Below are 22582 nucleotides of genomic sequence, written 5' to 3' on the forward strand. Positions count from 1 at the left end.
TGTGTCGAATTAAAAGGCCTGGATCATTATTGTTTTATATTTTCTGTACTTGTAGGCTGGTGCCGTAAGTTCAGTAGCTAAAATAACAGCATTTCTAGCCACATTCGTTTTTAGAGTTTACTTCTCCTTTAAAGCAGTGCAGTCAATGCATAACGCAGCGCCATTCATTAATACTACTTGCACCAAAAGCTGCTTCTTAAACTTTAGTGTATTATTACCATGAACCAATGCACCGGCCAGTCTGTTTAGATGAATAGCTCACAGTGTGTCTATTCAAGTGGCTCAGAGGTGGCCAAAGATTCTCATTGTAGTAGATGAAAAAAAAAAACATTTAAATTCCTCCAAAAGAATCAGGCACAGACATCAGCTTTAGCGCAATGAAATAAAGAATGGTAGTAGAAAAATTAACAGGTTCATCACACTGCTGACTTACTCACATCAACCAGTTGTAGGTATGAATAGTTTGACAATGGGATTGTCACAGGGGATTTTCTCCACTTCAATTTCAAAAGGCATTGCAAATTTAAAAAGAAAGTCACTAATTCAGTCCAAATCTCCATTTCTAGAAAAATATTCACATTCATTCTTCCAAATTAAAAACAGCAGAAATCAGTACAGTTCCCTCCTGGGGACTTCATAAAAGACCTCTGATTTTGCTTAGATTTTGCTCTCTACCAGTTATAATTTTGAAATGCTGACCTTAGTCTATTAGACTTACAGCCTTGTATACCATTGCAATCTTGCCTGTTCCATTAATTCCATCTCTAAATACCATACATTTGTTACTCATGTGTGTGATCCCAGGAAATCTTGTGCATTTAAAGTAGAAATAAAGCCTAATTAAAGAAGTACAGTAGGCTAGAAATGTTGTATATTATGTTTTGTGCTTCTGTACCAGCCCAAGGCAACCACAGCCCTTTAACAGGCAAGATATGAGCCCCCAAAGATGCCCCAGTAGCTCCTCATCTACTTTTCTGCTGATTCACTGCACGTGCTCTGTGTTGTTGTCACTTACTGAGCTTAGGAACCATCTCACAATAAACTGAATATATATCATATAAATGTCACATAAGGCCGATTGTAAACAATTCAGATTATTGGTACATGGCAGCTCAGAACCAGTGCAGTTAGCACCAGAATTTAATAATTGGCCCTGTAGCATCAGTTTATATTACAGACCAACCTAATTTTCTGCTTGATAATTTGCTTAGCTTCTCAATAGCTGCTCAGAACCTACTGAGCATGTGAGTGTGAGTCCAAATGGTGACCCCCTGTGACAAGTATGAAGTCCTGGATAATTGCTGCTATTGTGATGGTGAAACTTTAGGCTGGTACAATAAGTTCAGGATGTAAAATTTGGCATTTTTAACCATATTCATTTTTAGAGTTTAGTTCTCCTTTAAGGATTGGAAACTTAAATATATTATTTTATTCTACGACTAAATCACAATTTATATATTTCCTTTACACTAGTGATGGGCGAATTTGCGCCGTTTCGCCGAAAAATTTGCGAATTTCGCGCGAAATTTGCGAAACAGCGAAAAATTCGCGAAACGGCGCCGGCGTCTCGTTTTTGACGCCGGCGCCCGTTTTTTCGACGCCGGCACCCGTTTTTGACGCCGGCGAATTTTCGTGGGCGTTTCGCAAATTTATTCGCTGGCGGCGAAACGCGCAAATTCGCCGCGAATTCGCGCCTGGCGAATAAATTCGCCCATCACTACTTTACACACTATCCTCCATATGTAATTAAAGGCACAATGTTTGCCCATATGCAATAATACTTTCCAACCAGTAATATCCTTGCTTTTTAACAGGTGACCACTGTAGTGATGGACAAATCTGACCTGTTTCACTTTGCCTGAAATTGATTACATGGTAGAAATTCACCAAATGCACCAGTGACCAACATATGCAACCTGCTGATTGGTTGCTATGGGTTATTGATCCTGGGCAAACCTAATGCATTTATTATATAAGGGGGGTAGTGACCAATTTAATAAAAGTGACAACATTTGTGTCAGGTCTATTAACCCATAGCAACCAATTCACAGTTTACATTCAAGCATTTGGCCTGTACATTTCAGTTACTAATCAGTTGTTAGTGGTTGCATTGTGATTTTATACCATTTGCACATATCGACTGTCCATAGGCTGACAGGTAAATAAAGTATATAGAAACATTACATAATATATTATTATATTATTATATTTCTGGCATTCACAAATGCTGGCAGTCTTTTGTTTAATCTATATAAATTGGCATAGTGTTTGTCAGTGTACATTTATTGAATTATTTGCACATTCAAGAGGAAATGAATTTGGGTTTTTTTCTGATATTTTAAAATATTTATAGAATGCTGAAAAACAATGGAAAATGTCAACAGAATGTCTAGTTAGATATGTATCGTGATTAGAAACCTATTTCCAAGAAATAAATAACAAATATGAGTGTAGTAGAATTTAGTTAATGTCATTTGGTATTGGCTTTTACTTACAGTAAGTTTAATAGGATTGATAAAGAGTAGTGATGGCCGAATTTATTCAGCAGGCACAAATTCGCTGCGAATTCGCGCGATTTGCTGCCGGCGAATAAATTTGCGAAAAGCCTGCAATAATTCGCTGGCGAAAATTCGACGGCGTCAAAAAAATTTGACGCCGGCGTAAAAAAAAAAAACCCAACGTCGGCGTAAAAAACTACGCCGTTTTGAGAATTTTGTGGGAAATTCACAAATTTTTCGGCGAAGCGCCGCAAATTCGCCCATCACTAATAAAGAGTAGAGCCAGAATTATCACCCAGTAATGACAAAAATGTCACCAGTTTCTATTACCACCCAGATAAAAGCATTATATGAATAATCACCACATAAAATTAAATAATGAGAGATGTGATGTTAGTTTTTCAACACATGCAGTGTAAAAAAAGTTTTTAAAAATGGGTTGGGAAAAAAGCAACAGAAATCGAATGCAGAAAAAAATTACGTTCAGGAAAAAAAAACCTTTGTCATGGAGGTAGCAACTGATCTCATAAGAAAATAATTGTTCTTTATGCTGATTTAATAAGCCAATAATATACAGTATAAAGCAGTTATAGCCTAGATAGGCAGCAGTGAGAGTTTCTAAGCAATAATACTTTGACCAATGTGTGTACCATTAGGATCCAGTCGATTACCATTTTGGATCAGTAGAGTGCCAGTTTGTAGCATTTGCAGCCTGCCAGCTGACAATAGAAAGTTATCATATAAATCAGTGATCCCCAACCAGTAGCTCGTGAGCAACGTGTTGCTCTCCAACCTTTTGGATGTTGCTCTCAGTGTCCTCAAAGCAGGAGCTTATTTTTGAATTTCAGGCTTCAAAGGCAGTTTAATTGCATAAAACTAAGTATAGTGCCAAGTACAGTCTCCTGTAGGCTGCCAGTCCATATAGGGGCTACCAAACAGCCCTTCACACTTGAAAAAGGGCCTGTTACGCCCGAAACATGTCGTGTGGATAAGCAATAAATTGCACATTAGCAGTCATCCTGCATATTGTCCTTCTGTCCTCCTGTTTGAATTTACATTGGTATATGTAGTTGCATGGACGGAGCACCTGAGAGACAGTTGGACTAGCTACACTATGCTTACAGGTGTGTAAATTACTGATTGAAAGGTGCCCTTATTTGGCACCCAAGGGACTTTTTCATGCTTGTGTTGCTCCCCAACTCTTTTTACATTTGAATGTGGCTCATGGGTAAAAAAGGTTGGGGACCCCTGATATAAATCATCACTTTTTGGTTGGCATTGTCTATGTCCCCCATTTGTTTTAAGTATATAAACAACCTGTTTTGCTTAAAATATTTCATTTTGGCCCATTTTTATTTTATCCTTTTTATTCATTTCATTTTCACGAGAATGTAGCCAGCCTTTTTAATCAAAAGGTTAGTTACATTTGCATGAAACTCACTGCCAAATCTTTGATAAATTAAAGATGCTTTAGCCAGCCATAATAAATGAAGCTTCTGCCAAAGTGTATGAAAAAGTTATTAAATGTGTTTAACCTGTTGAAAATATATTACAATTGAATTGAAATGGTAAGTAATATGATTTCATGGTTTTTGTTTTTATACTGATAATTAAGTTCTCCCTCAAAAATGTAAAGTGTTTCGTTTTATTTCAATAATCCCATTGCACTAGAGCAAAACATTGTTTGACCTATTGATATTTGTCTTGGGGAAATTTGGGAACTATTTTACTAAGGTCACATTCAAAAACTGAGATTGAAATTGCACCCAGATCCCTAATTAAACAATTAAAGGGGTTGTCCAACTTTCAGATAACTTTTAGTATGACAGAGAGTGATATTTCTATAGCAATTGGTTTAATTTTTTATTATTTAAGGTTTTAGAGATATTTAGCTTTTAATTCAGCATTTTGTATTTTAAGCAATCTGGTAGCTAGGGTCTAAATTACTGTAGCAACCATGCAATGATTTGAATACGAGACTGGAATATCTATAGGAGAGGGCCTGAATAGAAAGATTAGTAATAAAAATGAGTATTAAAAACATATTTGTAGCCTTACAGAGCATTTGCTTTTTAGAAGGGGTCTGCGACGCCCATTTGAAAGCTGCAACGAGTCAGAAGAAAAGGGCAAATAACTATAAAACTATATACTATACTATATAGGTGAACTACCCCTTTAAGAGTTGTATGATGCAACATGTTGTTAATGATATGCTAATGTAAATTTTGCTATGCAAATTATTATTTTTTTTTTTATAAAAGTCTTAGTTTACTGAATTCCATATAGAAGAACACTTTTCTAAGTTTAAAGTTATCTGCATGGTCATAACTTTTGTTATAAATGACATTGTCAGGCAGGCTATTGCTATTTTTACTTTATTAAGGAAGCAGAACAGTCGCCAGATTCTTGTCCCTGAAATTTCTATTTAGGTTTGTACTGACAATTTAATTTTTTCCTCAATTGGTTTACTGTCTGCTTTATGTTGACTGATCAGATCTCCCCCTTCATCAATATTGTTTTATCCTTACCAATAAGATATCTTGAATCACTCATTCACTATTATTAACAAGCCAGGTCATATTATCTTGTCCTTGATAAATAATCTTCAGTTTTATACTGCTCAATCACATCTTTACTTAGCTGAAAAAAAGAAAAATGACTCAGCAGCGTAAGTATCAATTCTTTCTAGAATGTTATGAAAGGCTATTTTATATGTCTAGTATATCCTTCGCCACTTCATATCCATTACCTTCATCTTAAAGCCAACAAAAACAGAACAGGCTATAGTGAGCAATATGTTCAGCAAAATAATAATAATATTACCTCATTGAAGAAAACATTATGTAAATTCAAATAGGAGCCAAGAATTTGGACAGTTACACTCAATCTCATGCTTGGAGAACAACTATAAGGGTGTTTTATATGAAAACAAGTGATACGAGCTAGAATATATATAAAAAAATGCCTTAACTCAAAGGTCACCAAAATAATTATAATATAACCTGACTGGAAAAAACATCATAGGAACCATGAATTTGGACAGTTACACATCATTTCTTATGTAGTTTATTCCACTCAACCTGAGCAGACATTGTTTGGTTTATAAGCCCATGCTCTGCCAATTTGCCCTACGCCACTAAACAATAATGTGAGATTGAGAGCAACTTTAACACATGATAAAAAAGCCATACTGCTTAAGCCAATATTCATCATTTGATGTTAAACTTGAAAGACACAAGTACTCTCACTAACACTGCAGTGGAGTGACATTATTTATATAACCTTCATTCACTATGCTTGACAGCATATTAAATATTAGGGATGTCGCGGACTGTTCGCCCGCGAACTAATTCGCGCGAACATCGACTGTTCGCGTCCGCCGAATGTTCGCGAACGTCGCGCGACGTTCGCCAATTTGAGTTCGCCATAGCTGGCGCTTATTTTTGACCTCTCACCCCAGACCAGCAGATACATGGCAGCCAATCAGGAAGCTCTCCCTCCTGGACCACACCCCCTGGACCACTCCCCTTCCATATATAAACTGAAGCCCTGCAGCGTTTTTTCATTCTGCCTGTGTGTGCTTGGAAGAGCTAGTGTAGGGAGAGAGCTGTTGAGTGATTTGAGGGACAGTTGATAGTAACTTTGCTGGCTAGTAATCTACTTGATACTGCTCTGTATTGTAGGGACAGAACTCTGCAGGGATTTGAGGGACAATTTAGGTTAGGTAGCTTTGCTGGCTAGTAATCTACCTTCTACTGCAGTGCTCTGTATGTAGCTGCTGTGGGCACTGCTTCTGATCTCATCTGCTGACTACTGTAATAACCCAATAGTCCTTGTAAGGACTGCTTTTATTTTCTTTTTTGTTTTTTTACTTTGCTACTATAAGAGCCCAGTGCTATTAGTCTAGCTGTGTAGGGGAGTGGGACTGGTGTGCTGCTCCTAGTAGTTCAGCATCAACCAGAGTAATTTTTTTTTTTTTTTATATACATATATTTTTTTTATTATTTTACTTATCTTACTGTTCTTTAACGTGTCCAGTGCTGTTTGCTGTTCTTCATAGTAGTGCACCAATAGTAGTGCACTTGCAGGCATTGTTTGCCCAGTGTGTTCTTCAAACAACTGCCACCTAGATGTGTGAGCTTGTTCACATTCTGTCTAAATATCAATAATAATACCGTCTCCAGAAACACCACCTGAGTGACGTTTTCCAAGCAGCAATAATATATTCCGTATCCACTGCTGTAGTGTATACGTTGACCTTGCAGACATTGTTTGCCCAGTGTGTTCTTCAAACAACTGCCACCTAGCTGTGTGAGCTTTTTCACATTCTGTCTAAATATCAATAATAATAACGTCTCCAGAAACACCACCTGAGTGACGTTTTCCAAGCAGCAATAATATATTCCGTATCCACTGCTGTAGTGTATACGTTGACCTTGCAGACATTGTTTGCCCAGTGTGTTCTTCAAACAACTGCCACCTAGCTGTGTGAGCTTGTTCACATTCTGTCTAAATATCAATAATAATACTGTCTCCAGAAACACCACCTGAGTGACGTTTTCCAAGCAGCAATAATATATTCCGTATCCACTGCTGTAGTGTATACGTTGACCTTGCAGACATTGTTTGCCCAGTGTGTTCTTCAAACAACTGCCACCTAGCTGTGTGAGCTTTTTCACATTCTGTCTAAATATCAATAATAATAACGTCTCCAGAAACACCACCTGAGTGACGTTTTCCAAGCAGCAATAATATATTCCGTATCCACTGCTGTAGTGTATACGTTGACCTTGCAGACATTGTTTGCCCAGTGTGTTCTTCAAACAACTGCCACCTAGCTGTGTGAGCTTGTTCACATTCTGTCTAAATATCAATAATAATACCGTCTCCAGAAACACCACCTGAGTGACGTTTTCCAAGCAGCAATAATATATTCCGTATCCACTGCTGTAGTGTATACGTTGACCTTGCAGACATTGTTTGCCCAGTGTGTTCTTCAAACAACTGCCACCTAGCTGTGTGAGCTTTTTCACTTTCTGTCTAAATATCAATAATAATACCGTCTCCAGAAACACCACCTGAGTGACGTTTTCCAAGCAGCAATAATATATTCCGTATCCACTGCTGTAGTGTATACGTTGACCTTGCAGACATTGTTTGCCCAGTGTGTTCTTCAAACAACTGCTACCTAGCTGTGTGAGCTTGTTCACATTCTGTCTAAATATCAATAATAATACCGTCTCCAGAAACACCACCTGAGTGACGTTTTCCAAGCAGCAATAATATATTCCGTATCCACTGCTGTAGTGTATACGTTGACCTTGCAGACATTGTTTGCCCAGTGTGTTCTTCAAACAACTGCCACCTAGCTGTGTGAGCTTTTTCACATTCTGTCTAAATATCAATAATAATAACGTCTCCAGAAACACCACCTGAGTGACATTTTCCAAGCAGCAATAATATATTCCGTATCCACTGCTGTAATGTATACGTTGACCTTGCAGACATTGTTTGCCCAGTGTGTTCTTCAAACAACTGCCACCTAGCTGTGTGAGCTTGTTCACATTCTGTCTAAATATCAATAATAATACCGTCTCCAGAAACACCACCTGAGTGACGTTTTCCAAGCAGCAATAATATATTCCGTATCCACTGCTGTAGTGTATACGTTGACCTTGCAGACATTGTTTGCCCAGTGTGTTCTTCAAACAACTGCCACCTAGCTGTGTGAGCTTTTTCACATTCTGTCTAAATATCAATAATAAAACCGTCTCCAGAAACACCACCTGAGTGACGTTTTCCAAGCAGCAATAATATATTCCGTATCCACTGCTGTAGTGTATACGTTGACCTTGCAGACATTGTTTGCCCAGTGTGTTCTTCAAACAACTGCCGCCTAGCTGTGTGAGCTTTTTCACATTCTGTCTAAATATCAATAATAATACCGTCTCCAGAAACACCACCTGAGTGACGTTTTCCAAGCAGCAATAATATATTCCGTATCCACTGCTGTAGTGTATATGTTGACCTTGCAGACATTGTTTGCCCAGTGTGTTCTTCAAACAACTGCCACCTAGCTGTGTGAGCTTGTTCACATTCTGTCTAAATATCAATAATAACACCGTCTCCAGAAACACCACCTGAGTGACATTTTCCAAGCAGCAATAATATATTCCGTATCCACTGCTGTAGTGTATACGTTGACCTTGCAGACATTGTTTGCCCAGTGTGTTCTTCAAACAACTGCCGCCTAGCTGTGTGAGCTTTTTCACATTCTGTCTAAATATCAATAATAATACCGTCTCCAGAAACACCACCTGAGTGACGTTTTCCAAGCAGCAATAATATATTCCGTATCCACTGCTGTAGTGTATACGTTGACCTTGCAGACATTGTTTGCCCAGTGTGTTCTTCAAACAACTGCCACCTAGCTGTGTGAGCTTGTTCACATTCTGTCTAAATATCAATAATAATACCGTCTCCAGAAACACCACCTGAGTGACGTTTTCCAAGCAGCAATAATATATTCCGTATCCACTGCTGTAGTGTATACGTTGACCTTGCAGACATTGTTTGCCCAGTGTGTTCTTCAAACAACTGCCACCTAGCTGTGTGAGCTTTTTCACATTCTGTCTAAATATCAATAATAATACCGTCTCCAGAAACACCACCTGAGTGACGTTTTCCAAGCAGCAATAATATATTCCGTATCCACTGCTGTAGTGTATACGTTGACCTTGCAGACATTGTTTGCCCAGTGTGTTCTTCAAACAACTGCCACCTAGCTGTGTGAGCTTGTTCACATTCTGTCTAAATATCAATAATAATACTGTCTCCAGAAACACCACCTGAGTGACGTTTTCCAAGCAGCAATAATATATTCCGTATCCACTGCTGTAGTGTATACGTTGACCTTGCAGACATTGTTTGCCCAGTGTGTTCTTCAAACAACTGCCGCCTAGCTGTGTGAGCTTTTTCAAATTCTGTCTAAATATCAATAATAATACCGTCTCCAGAAACACCACCTGAGTGACGTTTTTCAAGCAGCAATAATATATTCCGTATCCACTGCTGTAGTGTATACGTTGACCTTGCAGACATTGTTTGCCCAGTGTGTTCTTCAAACAACTGCCACCTAGCTGTGTGAGCTTGTTCACATTCTGTCTAAATATCAATAATAATACCGTCTCCAGAAACACCACCTGAGTGACGTTTTCCAAGCAGCAATAATATATTCCGTATCCACTGCTGTAGTGTATACGTTGACCTTGCAGACATTGTTTGCCCAGTGTGTTCTTCAAACAACTGCCGCCTAGCTGTGTGAGCTTTTTCACATTCTGTCTAAATATCAATAATAATACCGTCTCCAGAAACACCACCTGAGTGACGTTTTTCAAGCAGCAATAATATATTCCGTATCCACTGCTGTAGTGTATACGTTGACCTTGCAGACATTGTTTGCCCAGTGTGTTCTTCAAACAACTGCCGCCTAGCTGTGTTAGCTTTTTCACATTCTGTCTAAATATCAATAATAATACCGTCTCCAGAAACACCACCTGAGTGACGTTTTCCAAGCAGCAATAATATATTCCGTATCCACTGCTGTAGTGTGTACGTTGACCTTGCAGACATTGTTTGCCCAGTGTGTTCTTCAAACAACTGCCACCTAGATGTGTGAGCTTGTTCACATTCTGTCTAAATATCAATAATAATACCGTCTCCAGAAACACCACCTGAGTGACGTTTTCCAAGCAGCAATAATATATTCCGTATCCACTGCTGTAGTGTATACGTTGACCTTGCAGACATTGTTTGCCCAGTGTGTTCTTCAAACAACTGCCACCTAGCTGTGTGAGCTTGTTCACATTCTGTCTAAATATCAATAATAATACCGTCTCCAGAAACACCACCTGAGTGACGTTTTCCAAGCAGCAATAATATATTCCGTATCCACTGCTGTAGTGTATACGTTGACCTTGCAGACATTGTTTGCCCAGTGTGTTCTTCAAACAACTGCCGCCTAGCTGTGTGAGCTTTTTCACAATCTGTCTAAATATCAATAATAATACCGTCTCCAGAAACACCACCTGAGTGACGTTTTTCAAGCAGCAATAATATATTCCGTATCCACTGCTGTAGTGTATACGTTGACCTTGCAGACATTGTTTGCCCAGTGTGTTTTTCAAACAACTGCCGCCTAGCTGTGTGAGCTTTTTCACATTCTGTCTAAATATCAATAATAATACCGTCTCCAGAAACACCACCTGAGTGACGTTTTCCAAGCAGCAATAATATATTCCGTATCCACTGCTGTAGTGTATACGTTGACCTTGCAGACATTGTTTGCCCAGTGTGTTCTTCAAACAACTGCCGCCTAGCTGTGTGAGCTTTTTCACATACTTCTAAATATCAATAATAATACCGTCTCCAGAAACACCACCTGAGTTGTTGTTGTTGTTGTTTTAAAAAAAAATGCCAGGCAAAGGCAGGCCGCCACGCAGAGGCACTAGGGGCCGTGCTGCTATGCTATCCTGTGGCCCTAGGAAATTGCCCAGTTTTACAAAGGCAATTACCCTGAACTCCCAAAATGCTGAAGAGGTAGTTGACTGGCTTACACAGCACACCCCATCCTCTACCGTTTCTAACTTTGCCACAACATCCTCATCCTCCTCTGCTATGGGCACCCCACGTAACACTTCCTCCACCACCGGCGCCCCTTCTTCACTGGAGTCAGAGGAGTTATTTACACATGAGTTTCTTGAACTGAGTGATGCGCAACCATTATTGGCAGAAGAAGATGAAGGAGATGAGGACGTTACACCAGATATAATTCTGGCAGACAACACAACAGAGATGGACATAATGAGTGATGAGGAGGTCCCCGCTGCTGCTTCCTTCTGTGAGCTGTTAGAAGAAATTGATGCATCTGAGGAGAATGATGATGAGGAGATTGATGTTTTGTGGGTGCCCAGTAGAAGAGAGCAAGAGGAGGATAGTTCAGATGGAGAGACGGAGAGTCAGAGAGGCAGGAGGAGAATAAGACTTAGAAGAAGCAGGGAGGACAGCTCGCAGGGAACAGTAGGGCAACAACATGTATCGGCACCTGTGGTCAGCCGGCCAACGCACCCGCCATTGCCGCCAACTTCTACTGTTACCACCAGATTGCCAGCTTCAAAAAGCTCAGCAGTGTGGGATTTTTTTAATGTGTGTGCCTCTGACAAAAGCGTTGTAATTTGCAATGAGTGCAGTCAGAAACTGAGTCTTGGGAAGCCCAACACCCACATAGGTACAACTTCTATGCGAAGGCACATGAACGGCAAGCACAAAGCACTATGGGAGCAACACCTCAAAGGCAGCAGACAAACTAAAAGCCACCCTCCTTCTGGTCCAGCATCTTACTGCTCTACCTCTGCTGTCCTTGACCCGTCTGAACCACCCTCCACTCCGCCTTCCACCTTGACCACCAGTTCCCAGTCATCTGCCCCCAGCCAAGTTTCTGTGAGGGCCATGTTTGAGCGTAAGAAGCTAATGTCTGCGAGTCACCCCCTTGCCCGGCGTCTGACAGCTGGCTTGTCTGCACTCTTAGCCCGCCAGCTTTTACCATACCAGCTGGTGGACTCTGAGGCCTTCCGCAAATTTGTAGCAATTGGGACACCGCAGTGGAAGGTACCCAGCCGCAATTTTTTCTCCAAGAAGGGAATACCACACCTGTACCACCATGTGCAGAGCCAAGTCACCGCATCTCTGTCACTTAGTGTTTAGGGATGTAGCGAACGTCGGAAAAAAAGTTCGCGAACATATTCGCGAACTTGCGCAAAAATGCGAGCGGTTCGCGAACCCCATAGACTTCAATGGGAAGGCGAACTTTAACATCTAGAAAAGACATTTCTGGCCAGAAAAATGATTTTAAAGTTGTTTAAAGGGTGCAACGACCTGGACAGTGGCATGCCAGAGGGGGATCAAGGGCAAAAATGTATCTGAAAAATCTGCCTGTGTGTGCTTGGAAGAGATAGTGTAGGGGGAGAGCTGTTAGTGATTTCAGGGACAGATGATAGTAAGTTTGCTGGCTAGTAATCTGCTTGATACTGCTCTGTATTGGAGGGACAGAAGTCTGCAGGGATTTGAGGGACATTTTAGCTTAGGTAGCTTTGCTGGCTAGTAATCTACTGTTCTCTTTAAACAACTGCCATACGTTGACCTTGTAGGCATTGTTTGCCCAGTTTTTTTGGACGCAGCCACTGAAGCACAGTTGCCATAAAAAATATGCCATATAAATGCTGAAAATAGTAATTTTTCGCCATACGTTGACCTTGTAGACATTGTTTGCCCAGTTTTTTTGGTTGCAGCCACTGAAGCACAGTTGCCAGAAAAAATATGCCATATAAATGCTGAAAATAGTCATTTTTTGCCATACGTTGACCTTGTAGGCATTGTTTGCCCAGTTTTTTTGGTCGCAGCCACTGAAGCACAGTTGCCAGAAAAAATATGCCATATAAATGCTGAAAATAGTAATTTTTTGCCATATACGTTGAGTCAACGTATGGCAAAAAATGACTATTTTCAGCATTTATATGGCATATTTTTTCTGGCCTCTGTGCTTCAGTGGCTGCGGCCAAAAAAACTGGGCAAACAATGCCTACAAGGTCAACGTATACACTACTACAGCGGTGGATACGGATTACGTAAAATATATTATGGCTGCTTGAAAAAAGTCACTCCGGTGTTTTTTCTGGAGACGGTAATATTATGGATATTTAGAAAGAATGTGAACAAGGTCACACAGCTAGATGGCGGGTTGAAGAAAACAGTGTGCAAATAATGCCTACAAGGTCAACGTATACACTACTACAGCGGTGGATACGGATTACGTAAAATATATGAATGCTGCTTGAAAAAAAGTAACTCAAGTGGTTTTTCTAGAGACGATAATATTATCAATATTTAGACAAAATGTGAACAAGCTCACACAGCTAGATGGCGGGTTGAAGAAAACACTGTGCAAATAATGCCTACAAGGTCAACGTATACACTACTACAGCGGTGGATACGGATTACGTAAAATATATTATGGCTGCTTGAAAAAAGTCACTCCGGTGTTTTTTCTGGAGACGGTAATATTATGGATATTTAGACAGAATGTGAACAAGGTCACACAGCTAGATGGCGGGTTGAAGAAAACAGTGTGCAAATAATGCCTACAGGGCAAATAATGCCTAAAAGGTCAACTTATACACTACTACAGCGGTAGTAAAATAAAAAAAAGTAAAATAAAAAAAAAATGAATATTAAAAAAAAAAATTAAAGTTGGTGCTGCTGAACTACTAGGAGCAGCAGATTAGCACACCAGTCCCACTCCCCAACACTGCTAGACTAATAGCACTGGGCTCTTATAGTAGTAGTAGTAGTAGTAGTAAAACAACAAAAAAATAAATAAAAGCAGTCCTTACAAGGACTACTGTTATTGCAGCAGTCAGCAGATGAGATCAGAAGCAGGACAGCTGCCCACTGCAGCTACATACAGAGCACTGCAGTAGAAGGTAGATTACTAGCCAGCAAAGCTACCTAAGCTTAAATGTCCCTCAAACCCCTGCAGACTTCTGTCCCTCCAATAACAGAGCAGTATCAAAACGATTACTAGCCAGCAAACTTTCAACTGTCCCTGAAATCACTAACAGGCAGCAGCTCTCTCCCTACACTATCTCTTCAGCACACACAGGCAGAGTGAAAAAACGCTGCAGGGCTTCGGTTTTTATAGGGAAGGGGAGTGGTCCAGGGGAGAGCTTCCTGATTGGCTGCCATGTACCTGCTGGTCTGGGGTGAGAGGGCAAAAAAAAGCGCCAACAATGGCGAACCCAAAATGGCGAACGTCGCGCGACGTTCGCGAACTTCCGGCGAGCGCGAACACCCGATGTTCGCGCGAACAAGTTCGCCGGCGAACAGTTCGCGACATCTCTATTAGTGTTGGGCCAAAGGTCCATATGACTACTGACGCATGGTCCTCCAAGCATGGTCAGGGCAGGTATGTCACCTACACTGCCCACTGGGTGAACTTGCTTATGGCTGGGAAGCAGGGAATGCGTGGCTCAACAACAACAGTGGAGTTGGTGTCACCGCTACGGATTGCACGCGGTTCTGCCACCACCTCTACTCCTCCTTCGCTCTCTACCTCGTCTTCTTCCTCTGCTTCCTCCTCCTCTGCTGCTGGGTCCTCCTCCTCCACACCTGTGCACCCCCAGCTCCCCCTAGGCTATTCGACGTGCCAGGTACGCCGTTGTCATGCTGTCTTGGGGATGACGTGCCTGGAAAGCAGAAACCATACCGGATCTGTACTCCTGTCATCTCTGCAGTCACAGGCCGATCGGTGGCTGACCCCACACCAACTGAAGATCGGAAAAGTCGTGTGTGACAACGGAAGCAATCTGTTGGCAGCACTGAGACTGGGCAATTTAACACATGTGCCCTGCATGGCACATGTTCTGAATTTAATAGTCCAACGTTTTGTCTCGAAGTACCCAGGATTCCAGGACATTCTCAGGCAGTCCAGGAAGGTGTCGGCCCATTTCAGACGTTCCTACACAGCCATGGCACGCCTTGCTGACATTCAGCAGCGGTACAACATGCCAGTCAGGCGTTTAATTTGCGACAGCCAGACTCGCTGGAATTCAACACTCCTCATGTTGGAACGTCTGCTGCAACAACAAAGAGCCGTCAATGAATACCTGTTTGAACTGGGTGGTAGGACTGGATCTGCAGAGCTGGGGATTTTTTTCCCCCGTTACTGGGTGCTTATGCGCGATGCCTGCAGGCTCATGCGCCCTTTTGAAGAGGTTACAAACATGGTCAGTCGCACCGAAGGCACCATCAGCGACCTAATACCCTTTGCTTTCTTCCTGGAGCGTGCCGTGCGACGAGTGACAGATGAGGCTGTAGACCAGCGTGACGAGGAGCAGGAAGCGCACGATTTCTGGTCGGAATCACCAGAACGAGCCCAGGCACCTGCTGCAACGCAGGGAGAGGTGTCAGAAGTGGAGTCAGAGGAGGAAGGTGGCTTTGTGGAGGAGGAGGACCAACAGGAGCAGGCTTCCCAGGGGGCTTGTGGTGACCTTTTGGGGACCCCTGGTCTTGTACGTGGCTGGGGGGAGGAGACCGTGGATGATATAGTCCTTGATAACGAGGAAGCGGAGATGGATACCTCTGCATCCAACCTTGTGAGAATGGGGTCTTTCATGCTGTCATGCCTGTTGAAGGACCCCCGTATCAAGAGGCTTAAGGAGAAGGACCTGTACTGGGTCGCAACGCTACTAGACCCTCGGTACAAGCATAAAGTGGCAGAAATGTTACCAACGTACCACAAGTCCGAAAGGATGCTGCATTTACAAACCAGCCTGCAAAACATGTTGTACAATGCTTTTAAGGGTAATGTCACTTCAGGAACTCATCAACATTCCAGGGGCAGAGGTGCCAGTAATCCTGCCACGAGCGCACCTGCAAGGACAATGCACTTTGGCCACTCTGTAACGTCAGACATGCAAAGGTTTTTCAGTCCAAGGCAGCGCCAGAACCCTTCGGGATCCACCCTCAAAGAACGCCTCGACCGGCAGGTAGCGGACTACCTGGCATTAACTGCAGATATCGACACTCTGAGGAGCGATGAACCCCTGGACTACTGGGTGCGCAGGCTTGATCTGTGGCCAGAGCTGTCACAATTTGCCATGAACCTCTTGTCTTGCCCCGCCTCAAGTGTCCTCTCAGAAAGGACCTTCAGTGCAGCAGGAGGGATTGTAACTGAGAAGAGAACTCGCCTAGGTCACAAAAGTGTGGATTACCTGACCTTTATTAAAATGAACGAGGCATGGATCTCGGAGGGTTACTGCATGCCGGAAGACTTGTTCTGACTCCTCATGCAGCTGTCCTTCTCTGCACGCCGCATGACTCCACACACAGCTGTCCTTTAGCGTCCTCCTCCCTCCGCCACCGTTACAAACTAGGGTGCAAACCCTACTGGTTTCATTTTAATCAAAACTTTTTGGACAGGTAAATCCTGAGTTTTTCTGGCCTCTGTGCTTCAGTGGCTGCAACCAAAAAAATTCATATTTTCAGCATTTATATGGCATATTTTTTCTGGCCTCTGTGCTTCAGTGGCTGCGAAAAAAAAAATCATATTTTTAGCATTCATATGGCATATTTTTTCTGGCCTCTGTGCTTCAGTGGCTGCGACAAAAATAATTCATATTTTTAGCATTCATATGGCATATTTTTTCTGGCCTCTGTGCTTCAGTGGCTGCGACAAAAAAAATCATATTTTCAGCATTTATATGGCATATTTTTTCTGGCCTCTGTGCTTCAGTGGCTGCGACAAAAAAAATTCATATTTTCAGCATTTATATGGCATATTTTTTCTGGCCTCTGTGCTTCAGTGGCTGCGACAAAAAAAATTCATATTTTCAGCATTTATATGGCATATTTTTTCTGGCCTCTGTGCTTCAGTGGCTGCGACAAAAAAAAATCATATTTTTAGCATTCATATGGCATATTTTTTCTGGCCTCTGTGCTTCAGTGGCTGCGACAAAAAAAATTCATATTTTTAGCATTCATATGGCATATTTTTCCTGGCCTCTGTGCTTCAGTGGCTGCGACAAAAAAAATCATATTTTCAGCATTTATATGGCATATATTTTCTGGCCTCTGTGCTTCAGTGGCGGCGACAAAAAAAATTCATATTTTTAGCATTCATATGGCATATTTTTTCTGGCCTCTGTGCTTCAGTGGCTGCGACAAAAAAAATTCATATTTTTAGCATTCATATGGCATATTTTTTCTGGCCTCTGTGCTTCAGTGGCTGCGACAAAAAAAATTCATATTTTTAGCATTCATATGGCATATATTTTCTGGCCTCTGTGCTTCAGTGGCGGCGACAAAAAAAATTCATATTTTTAGCATTCATATGGCATATTTTTTCTGGCCTCTGTGCTTCAGTGGCTGCGACAAAAAAAATTCATATGTTTAGCATTCATATGGCATATTTTTTCTGGCCTCTGTGCTTCAGTGGCTGCGACAAAAAAACATAATTTTTCAGGAAAGTACACATGCCTAATTTTTCAGGGTTCTGCAACAGTGGCAAAATCGCATCTTTTATGGTCACCGCAGGTGATCAATAAAGTAGACCGAAACTGGGCCCACACTGCAGAATCAGTGTTTTTTGGTTCACTTCACTGTACATTGAATTACCTCTGCCTGACCGTGCACGTGCGCACAAGCACGGTGACTGCTAAACACACCACTACAGAAATATTGCCACCAACAGGACGAACATCCTGGAGGTGACAAGGAACTAGTAATTAAAAACTATTATTTGCTCACTTGACGGTATCATTCATGAAAGCTCTTTGCGTTTTTTTGCGTTGCAGTAAGCGCCGCGTTTTGTCTTTGCGTGTGAACAGGCTGTAACCTTTACACGACTTGATTGGCATGTAGACGCCGGACGTTTTAAAGCAGTTTATTACACAAGTTTAGAAATGTAGTGTGATTTCTGCCCTTTACAGCACAAAACGCAGCGCTGTGTCAACAATGTATTTTTCAGATACATTTTTGCCCTTGATCCCCCTCTGGCATGCCACTGTCCAGGTCGTTGCACCCTTTAAACAACTTTAAAATCATTTTTCTGGCCAGAAATGTCTTTTCTAGCTTTTAAAATTCGCCTTCCCATTGAAGTCTATGGGGTTCGCGACGTTCGCGAACCGTTCGCATTTTTGACGCAAGTTCGCGAATATGTTCGCAAACATTTTTTCCGACGTTCGCTACATCCCTATTAAATATTTACAACCCTTTCCCTTATTTCCAGTGACCCAGATAGGAAGATATCTAGAGTGCAAGCCTCTACCACCAAGTGTTACATTTTAAAGTTTGGCTCACTTTTCATGTGGCTTAAATGATTTCAGTTGTTCATGGCCAGCAATTTTCTATTATGACATCTGGTTTTAAAATACCCGAAGCACTCAATGATAATCTTGCCCAGCTCATTTAAATAGTGAGCAGCTGGATGCTTTTGTGGTCTGATCTGTTTCAACCTCTCGTTCTCAACTTTACTTCAGACCTCCAGCCATTTGAGAATAACAACCCAATAGGTAGGTTTAGCTTTTGTCATCTCTGTATTTAAAAAAAAAAAATTGATGAACCTCCCTTGGACTAAAATCAATTTGTTTTTCTAGTGAATGTCATAAATCTATATTCTTATTTCTTACATTTTGGCATAAGCACTTTTACCTGAGAAGGAAGGAAATATAATTATTTTTGATGAGTTCCACAAAATGCTTGACAAAGGGTACTACCCCGAAAACGTTGCATTGTTCTGCAAATACACACACAATGGTTTATCCCTGCTTGCACCAGCTTTTGAGTCCCAGTGAATCCTTCTTGTACTGTTTTATTTGGATATCACCATGAATATAAACGGTTGGTCAAACTGTACCTACCTAACATTTTAATTAACTTACAAAAACATTCATATAGATGTCACAGGGCATATTTTTCATAGGAGGAGAATGGGTATGGTCTCATCACCCCTTACGCAGGTCCATTTGTGCAGGTCCCTTTGCTATGTCAGCCCTCCAGTATTGTTTTTAATTACTTTCTGCTCTCTTCTCTGCTGTGTTCTGTCTGTCCTCTCCCATTTATTCATATCTTTTGCATTTTCTTAACCTTTACTTCTGTAACCCTTTCGACATCACTTCTGTTGGTGTTATACTCCACATGTGTCGCTTACCTGATGGCACAGGACAAACCTGAGCCACTACGCAGTGGTATTGGGAGAGACTTACTTGTGCAAAGCCTCCACCTAGTGGTATCTGGGATGCACCTACAGGTGGCCCCCTAGGAAAACACTAGTAATACACACACAGTAGTTGGTAAACAAAATAACTTTATCTAAAGTAAATGTAAAGGGCAGCTAATACAAACAGCACTCCTAACAGGTGGCAATAAGGGCCTAACTAAGGGAGTTATTTAGTCCAACATTCACAGTCTAAATATCTTCTAGCGCTCCTTTAGAATACTGTCACTTTAAATATGATACTCACTTCAAAATATCTTTGGATGCTTTACTTCAGATGAGTCAAGCACTTCTGGTCATGCAGTGGAAATCCAGCCCCTTTGGGTATTCTTCATTCTTCACTTTTAATTCGCCTAATCCTGTCCCAGGCACTTGTTCCTTCCACTACCATTAGTCACTGCCACTCACCTGTGGGCACTCCCACCAACTTGTATCCTCACAGTGAGTGTGTGCGCTCCCCTCCATGCGTCCTCACATTGCAAGTGTGCTTCCCCCAGGTGTCCTCACAGCAGATATGCGCTTCATCGTACATGCGTAGGAGAGGGGGCAAGATGGCCGGCCAGGTTGTCCAGGGCTCCTGTCAGGCTTGGGCTACCTCTGATACAGGCAAATTAGTTAGTTAGGTAACCACATCACCAGAACACTAGGCTGAGAGTATAGTGCATTGACAACTCTAATAAACCAAGTATTCTATATGCCGTGAGTGCTTACGAGGAGTCATTTTATTCTATATATTTTGGTTAGCACCCATAAGCGATATGTAATGGCGAATGAGATAATATATGTGTATGTATATATATATATATATATATATATATATATATATATATATATATACCTCTCCACAGTCCGCACTCCTCAAATTCTTCAAACTTTTCAACCTTGCCTGGGTGCTGCTCCTGGGGTTCAGCAAAACATACAAGAAAGTAGCAGCGCACTCCAAGGTCTTCTTTTAGTTAAAATTAATATTTATTAAGTTAGTGGCATAAAAAATCCACTAACTTAATAAATATTAATTTTAACTAAAAGAAGACCTTGGAGTGCGCTGCTACTTTCTTGTATATATATATATATATATATAAATATCTAATTAAATAATACCAGACATTTTATATGCCAGTGTGTGAGGTTTATTTATATTCCTTTCCTTCTTTCTGTTTCTCCTGTTTGATTCTGCTCTGATGCTGTGGATTGGGCACTTTATTTACATTCTCCAAGTTACTTTTACTGTCTAACATCTGACAGAGAGTATATGCAGAGTTCAGGTTCTGCCATAAGGTTCTGGAAAAACTCAGCAATCAGTGTCTGGATATGTTAACAGCTTGACTTAGAGGTTATGCTTAGATCATTACCTATCTCGGATTCTGCTTCGTGTGACTGTTATTTCTTATAGGGCAACCAGGCATAGCCAGTCCCTTTCTTTATGCTACTACAGCATGGGTTCTAAGTCTTTTATCAGAAACTGAAACTAAGGTTTCAGAGTCACAACATTGGAGTTCACCGCAGCCATCTTCCGGGTCTTCGTGTCTTCTTCCGGCGCTTCAGCAATTTCTGTCCATTTCATTGCATGCGCAGTTGCCGCAAACCAGTACATTGCTCCAACTGCGCATGCACCACTTTGCCAGTCAACTCTGACAAAAATTCACTGGCGTCAAAAAATTTTGGACGCGCGTCGGAAAAGTTGCTCACGGCAAAATCGCCGTGTGTCAACACTATTTGGACACCCAGTGACTTTAATGCCGGTGTCAAAATTGATGTGAATGACTTTTCGGACGCGCGTCCAGAATTTAAGCGGGCATCGATTTTCGTGTTTCACTGATTTTTCTCGAAGCTAACCGGAGAAATTCGCACATCACTAGGTAGGAGACCTGGCTCTGTGAGGAACTCTGAGAGGAGCTGGTAAACAGAGGGAGCCTGTGACAGTGACTGTTTGGCCAAGAGTAGGGATGTAGCGAACGTCGGAAAAAATGTTTGCGAACATATTCGCGAACTTGCGTCAAAAATGCGAACGGTTCGCGAACGTCGCGAACCCCATAGACTTCAATGGGAAGGCGAATTTTAAAAGCTAAAAAAGACATTTCTGGCCAGAAAAATGATTTTAAAGTTGTTTAAAGGGTGCAACGACCTGGACAGTGGCATGCCAGAGGGGGATCAAGGGCAAAAATGTATCTGAAAAATACATTGTTGACACAGCGCTGCGTTTTGTGCTGTAAAGGGCAGAAATCACACTACATTTCTAAACTTGTGTAATAAACTGCTTTAAAACGTCCAGCGTCTACATGTAAAGGTTACAGCCTGTTCACACGCAAAGACGAAACGCGTCGCTTACTGCAACGCAAAAAACGCAAAGAGCTTTAATGAATGATACCGTCAAGTGAGCAAATAATAGTTGTTAATTACTAGTTGAGCTTGTCACCTCCAGGATGTTCGTCCTGTTGGTGGCAATATTTCTGTAGTGGTGTGTTTAGCAGTCACCGTGCTTGTGCGCACGTGCACGGTCAGGCAGAGGTAATTCAATGTACAGTGAAGTGAACCAAAAAACACTGATTCTGCAGTGTGGGCCCAGTTTTGGTCTACTTTATTGATCACCTGCGGTGACCATAAAAGATGCGATTTTGCCACTGTTGCAGAACCCTGAAAAATTAGGCATGTGTACTTTCCTGAAAAATTATGTTTTTTTTGTCGCAGCCACTGAAGCACAGAGGCCAGAAAAAATATGCCATATAAATGCTGAAAATATTCTTTTTTTTTGTCACAGCCACTGAAGCACAGAGGCCAGAAAAAATATGCCATATAAATGCTGAAAATATTCATTTTTTTTTGTCGCAGCCACTGAAGCACAGAGGCCAGAAACAATATGCCATATAAATGCTGAAAATATTCATTTTTTTTTGTCGCAGCCACTGAAGCACAGAGGCCAGAAAAAATATGCCATATAAATGCTGAAAATATTCATTTTTTTTTGTCGCAGCCACTGAAGCACAGAGGTCAGAAAAAATATGCCATATAAATGCTGAAAATATTCATTTTTTTGGTTGCAGCCACTGAAGCACAGAGGCCAGAAAAACTCAGGATTTACCTGGATTCAAATGAAACCAGTAGGGTTTGCACCCTAGTTTGTAACGGTGGCGGAGGGAGGAGGACGCTAAAGGACAGCTGTGTGTGGAGTCATGAGGCGTGCAGAGAAGGACAGCTGCATGGGGAGTCAGAAACTCAGAACAAGTCTTCCGGCGTGCAGTAACCCTCCGAGATCCAC

Source organism: Xenopus laevis, chromosome 3S, assembly GCF_017654675.1.
Source record: "Xenopus laevis strain J_2021 chromosome 3S, Xenopus_laevis_v10.1, whole genome shotgun sequence".
NCBI classification, from domain to species: domain Eukaryota; kingdom Metazoa; phylum Chordata; class Amphibia; order Anura; family Pipidae; genus Xenopus; species Xenopus laevis.